This window comes from Taudactylus pleione, unplaced genomic scaffold (assembly GCF_031769625.1).
Source record: "Taudactylus pleione unplaced genomic scaffold, aTauple2 ptg000225l, whole genome shotgun sequence".
NCBI classification, from domain to species: Eukaryota; Metazoa; Chordata; class Amphibia; order Anura; family Myobatrachidae; genus Taudactylus; species Taudactylus pleione.
In genome coordinates this window covers 13,702,126-13,708,125 of record NW_028284627.1, presented here as the reverse complement: position 1 = coordinate 13,708,125, position 6,000 = coordinate 13,702,126, and positions in this window count along the sequence as shown.

Sequence of the window (6,000 nt, the reverse complement as noted above, 5' to 3'; positions counted from 1 at the left end):
CTGCAGGAAAACAACACAGGAGCCACGGAGAGCTCAATCTCCTCATCAGACATGACACAGTAAATTTGCAATAAATATGTATCACCGAGAAGAGGTGAGGCGTATAACACCTGCGCACTCACAAGTATGCAACACAAACAGCCCACAATATGGTACTGTGTAGCACACCACTGTATGTGACTGACCTCACAAATACTTTGTTTTATATAAGTGAGGTACACAGAAAAAACACCCTTCCTCCACACACCTGCCTGGACGTAGGAGAAGGAAAGGGTTAGTTATAAGATGACAGTCAGCAGAAAATTAGCAGACAGCAGCACTAGCAAAAGTCACATACCATGCAGGAAGATAATACTCACTGCACCTATCGCTACAATCAACCTCCCAGATTCAGTGTCTGAGAGGGCTATAGCGCTGCGAACACAGTCCTTTTGCAGGGGAGAGGTACGCAGGGGGACCGGTCCAAGCACCGCCTGTGAGATCTGCATTTGCCATGAGAAGCTGGCCGCCGGAGAGCTCTGAGGAGTGGCCGTAGAAGGAGCAGCTCAGTGACGCCAGCACGCATGAGAGAAGGCGCACTGAGCTGAGGGGACGAGCCGGTAAACCAGGGAAGGCTGCCTCCCCTGGCTAGTGATTAACCCCAGGGACGCTGGTTCCCTTCCAGCACTTATTCCCTGGTGGTCCAGCGGTCACGCGGGGTATTCCTGAAGAGGGGGAGAGTCTGTCCCCAGAGACCGGCGGTGAGAGACTGCATTTTTTCCCCCGTGCGCAGCGCGGTGCGCTGCCCGCGGCTTACCTGTCCCCGTCGAATCCGGCAGCAGTCAGTGGGAGGTCCCGAAGCAGTGCTAGTACTGACTCCGGGGTCCCTCTGCGATCCCCAGATCAGTACTGGCATCGCAGTGCCAGCGGGGTTGGTGGAGCGGCAGCGTGGACGTCCAGATGGACAGTCTGATGCTGCCGCTCTGAAGAAGCAAAAATAAATATATAAAATTCTTCTTTAAAAAATAAAAATAAGCTTAGGGGCTGCTTATGCAGCCCCAGTGCCCAGGGTGACCCGACTCCAGCCGGGGTCCAACTAAAACTGAGATGCCTGTGGCTCGGGGACGAGGTATAGAAGAGGATGGACCCAAGTGCATCCTGGGAGCAGCAAAAGCTTTAACTGCGTGGTGCCCGTGGATCCAGCTATACCCCAAGGCCAACCCTGTGGACCCCTATGGACTCTGAAGTAAAAAACAAGAGATATGGTAAGAACTTACCTTTGTTATCTCTGTTTCTACGAAGTCCATAGGGTCCACAGGGTTGACCTTGGGGGTATAGCTTGGATCTGGATCCACGAGCACCATACAGTTAAAGCTTTAGCTCCCAGGATGCACTTGGGTCCTCCTCTATACCCCGCCCCCGAGCCACAGGCACCTCAGTTGGTAAGTAGCCTAGGCCGAAGGAGGAGACTAAACAGAGAGAAGGAAGACTGGAACACACAAGAAACCATACTCACAGAAATGGGAGACGGAAACACCGGTGACCAGTACCACAGCCCATTTGAAGCCAGGTGCGTCAGGGCGGGCGCCCTGTGGAACCTATGGACTTCGTAGAAACAGAGATAACAAAGGTAAGTTCTTACCATATCTCTTGTTTTCTACTTCAGGGTCCATAGGAGGTCCACATGGTTGACCTTTCGGGATGTCCCAAAGCAGTTCAACTAAGGGCGGGGACGCTCCTGAGCAGAAAGGAGAATCCTGCGCCCGAAAGATGCATCCTGAGAGGCGAAGGTGTCAAACGCATAAAACCTCAAAAATGTCTGAATTGAAGACCAAGTGGCTGCCTTGCACAGCTGAACAGCGGAGGCACCACGTCTAGCAGCCCAAGAAGGGCCTACAGACCGAGTGGAATGAGCCTTAACCGAGGCTGGAACAGGCAAACGTTCCTGTATATAAGCCTCCCTAATAACAGAACAAAGCCAACAGGCTAAAGTTTGTTTGTTGGCAGGCCAACCCCTCTTATGGAAACCAAAGAGGATGAACAACGAGAGGCCGTCTGTTCAACATAAATTCTGAGAGCCCGGACCACGTCCGGTGAAGCCTCGCCAGCCGGAAGACCCGGAGCCTGAAAAACTGGTACCACAAGTTCCTGATTTATGTGGAACTTAGAAACCACTTTAGGCAAAAACTCAGGACGGGTGCAAAGCACAGCCCTGTCCTGATGAAAAATCAGGAAGGGGGGGCTACAGGAAAGTGCCCCCAACTCGGATACCCTCCTGGCCGAAGCAAGAGCCAGGAGAAACACAGTCTTAAGTGTTAACCACTTGAGGTCAACCGACTCAAGAGGCTCAAAAGGAGGTCCCTGCAGGACCCGAAGAATCACCGCCAAGTCCCACGGAGCCACTGGAGGCACAAAGGGAGGCTGGATCCTCAGCACACCTTGGAACAAGGTGTGAACGTCAGGCAGTGAGGCAATCCTTCGTTGGAACCACACTGACAGGGCCGATACATGAACTTTTAGGGAAGCAAGCCGTAAGCCCAGGTCAAGTCCTGACTGCAGAAATGCCAAGATCCTTAGAAACTCTGAACACCTGAGGGTCATAGCTTCTAGACTCGCACCATTGAAAGTAAGTGTGCCACACTCTGTGGTAAATCCGTGCAGAGGCAGGTTTACATGCCCTAAGCATGGTACTGTTGACAGAGCCTGAAAAGACCCGGGACCTTAAGACGGCTGTCTCAAGAGCCATGCCGTCAAAGACAGTCGACCCAGATCCGGGTAAAGGCAGGGACCCTGAGACAGCAGATCCCGAACGTTGAAGCAGAAGGTACGGAGCGTCTACAGACAGGCCCCTGAGATTGGAGTACCAAGGACATCCGGGCCACGCTGGAGCCACCAGCAGAAACGTGCCTCCGTCCCGTTTGATCTTTCTGAGTACCCGAGGGAGCAGGGAGATTGGAGGAAACAGATACGCTAGGTGAAACGACCATTTCACTGACAACGCATCCACTAGGCTTGCACCCGCGTCCCTTGTCCTTGAGCCGTATATATGGGCAACTTGTAATTGTGACGAGAGGCCATCAGGTCCAATTCCGGCAGTCCCCACTTGTCCACGAGAAGTTGAAACACCTCTGGTTGAAGCAACCATTCCCCGGGATGCACGTCGTGACGGCTGAGGAAGTCTGCCTCCCAATTGAGGACTCCCGGGATGAAGACTGCCGATATTGCTGGAAGGTGGCACTCCGCCCAAGTCAGAATTTGGGACACTTCCGACATCGCAGCTCAACTGCGAGTTCCTCCCTGGTGATTTATGTATGTCACCTTGGTGGCGTTTTCTGATCGCACCTGAACTGCTCTTCCGAGAACGGTGCCTGACGCCAGAAGAGCACGGTACACTGCCCGTAGCTCTAGAATGTTTATGGGAAGTACGGCCTCCTCCGCCGACCAACGGCCCTGAAGAGACAACGAGCCGGTCACTGCCCCTCAACCCCGGAGACTGGCATCTGTCGTGAGCAGAACCCAGTCCGGAATCCAAAAGGGGCGACCCTGGCTGAGATGAGCTGACTGCAGCCACCACGCCAAGGACCGGCGCACTTCCGGGGACAATACCAGCATCTGGGATCGGATCCGGCGGGACAACCCGTTCCATTCCACAAGAATCTGCCCCTGCAGGGGTCTGGAATGGAACTGGGCGAACTCCACCATGTCGAATGCCGACACCATGGACCCCAGGACTCATTGCCGAATGTATTGACACCCTGCCACTGCTTAGGCAACCGTGTATCCTCAGTTGTAGGGAGGATACCTTTTCCAGAGTCAAGAAAATCCTTTGTTGACTGGAGTCCAGAAGTGCTCCCAGATGGACCATCCGTTGAGATGGGATCAGAGACGACTTCTTCCAATTTATTAACCACCCATGTGCTTGAAGACAAGCAATTGTCAGGTGTAGATGATGAAGAAGCACCTCCGGGGAACTCGCCAGCAGAAGATCGTCCAGGTACGGCAGCAGCCGTATACCCTGACCCCGAAGGTGGGCAGCCATGACTCCTCTCACCTTGGTGAAAACCCTCGGAGCCGTGGAAAGAACGAAAGGCAACGCCCAAAATTGGTAGTGATGGTTTAGGATAGCAAACCTCAGGTACCACTGATGTGCCGGTGCCACAGGCACATGGAGATAGGCGTCCTGGATAACGAGGGAGACCATGAAGTCCCCTGGTTCCATCGCCAGGATGATGTACCGCCATGTTTCCATCCTGAACCTGGGAACTCTGAGGTACTTGTTCAGAGACCTTAAATTCAGAATAGGGCGATGAGACCCATTGCGTCTCTGCACCAGAAACAGAGATGCGAAGCTTTGGACTCGTCCAGCGAAGGACTCGTGCAAAAAAATTGGTGGGGTGGCCTGCACCGAAACGACAGGGCGTACCCCTGAGAGACTACTTCTCGAACCCAAGCATCCGTGGTGGTACTGAACCAACACTGGGCGAATCTGAGAAGTCGGCCTCCCACTCTGGGGTCCCTCAGGGAGAGGCCCGTCCCGTCAGGCAGCAGGTTTATCCTCCTGTTTGGAAGAGGGGCGCCAAGCATTCCATATGCTTCTTGGGTTTGGATGAGGCTTTGGTCGCTGAATGTCTCGGGAAGGACTGGCCCTTGGCCTTACCCTGAACCCGAAAGGACCGAACGGCAGTGCTCCTCACCCTAGCCGGCGCAGAAGCCGAAGGGAGGAAAGCCGACTTGGACTTAGCCAAGGTATCCACTATTTTGTCCAAATCTGGACCAAATTGCAAATCTCCATTAAAGGGGAGAGCCTCCAGACCCTTTTTAGAGTCCGCATCAGCCCTCCAGGACCGCAGCCACAAGGATCTCCGAGCAGACACAGCCGCAGCCGAAACTCTAGAGGTTAACATGCTTGCGTCCAATGACGCTTCCCCAATATAGGAAGCGGCATCCCTCATTTGTGCCACTAATGCTCTTTGAGCATCCGGAACATCGTCCGTAAGAGAATCCTCCAAGGCATTGGCCCAGTTCTCAATGGCTTTACCAACCCAGGAAATGGCCATGGACGGGCGCGCCACCGCTCCGGAGAGCGAGTAAATGGACTTCAAACAAATCTCCACTTTCCTGTCCGGATCCTTTAAAGAGGAAATAGACGGCAATGGTAGCGTAGCGGTTTTAACCAAGCGAGTGACATGTGAATCCACCGCCGGTGGAGTCTCCCATTTCCTGCAATGATCCTCAGGAAAGGGATAATGAGAAGCCAACCTTTTCTGCGGTTGGAATCTCTTGCTGGGTAATTGCCAGGCCGCCGCCATATGATCCGCCAACTGATCGGACAGAGGGAACACATTAGAAGTAACCTTTGCTTTCTTGAAGTCAGGAAACTTCGACTTAGGGACCGGTGCCTCCTCTTCTATATTGAGAATAGCCCGCACCGCCCTAACTAATGCTGGAACATTAATGGAGGACCTAGGCTCAACCTCCTGTCCCACAGCACCCAAATCAGAATCCTCATGGACCTCTCCATTATCTGAAGAGGGATCCGATTCTGATACCTGCGCAGTGAGTAAACTCACAACAGGCCGCTAGGTCGCCTTCTGTGGCACATCACCCTGCAAAAATGACTGAAAAGCCGAGGATGAGGCCGCCAAACTCTGTACCGAGTTGGAGAGAACATCCACCCAAGGCGGAGGAGCCGACTGAGGGAAGCTCTGAAAAGGCACTACAGACTGTTGTGATACAGGGGGAGGCTGGACATACACAGGCAGCCCCGAATACTGTCTCACAGTCTGGGCCCCGGAGGGAGGCTGCAATACCTGCAGAATATCCGGGGAATGGGAGATAGAGTGCTGGGACAATGCCCCAGAAGGGGTCACTGTAGGGATCGACATCTGCAATAGATGTCAGCACTTGTGAAAACATCGCCCAAGGGGGGTCCTGCTGCATAGGGGGTAGAGAGGGGCCTGGTGCCAGCTGGCACTGCCCGCAAAGACCATCCTGAGATAAATCCTCCCCATTAACACCAGC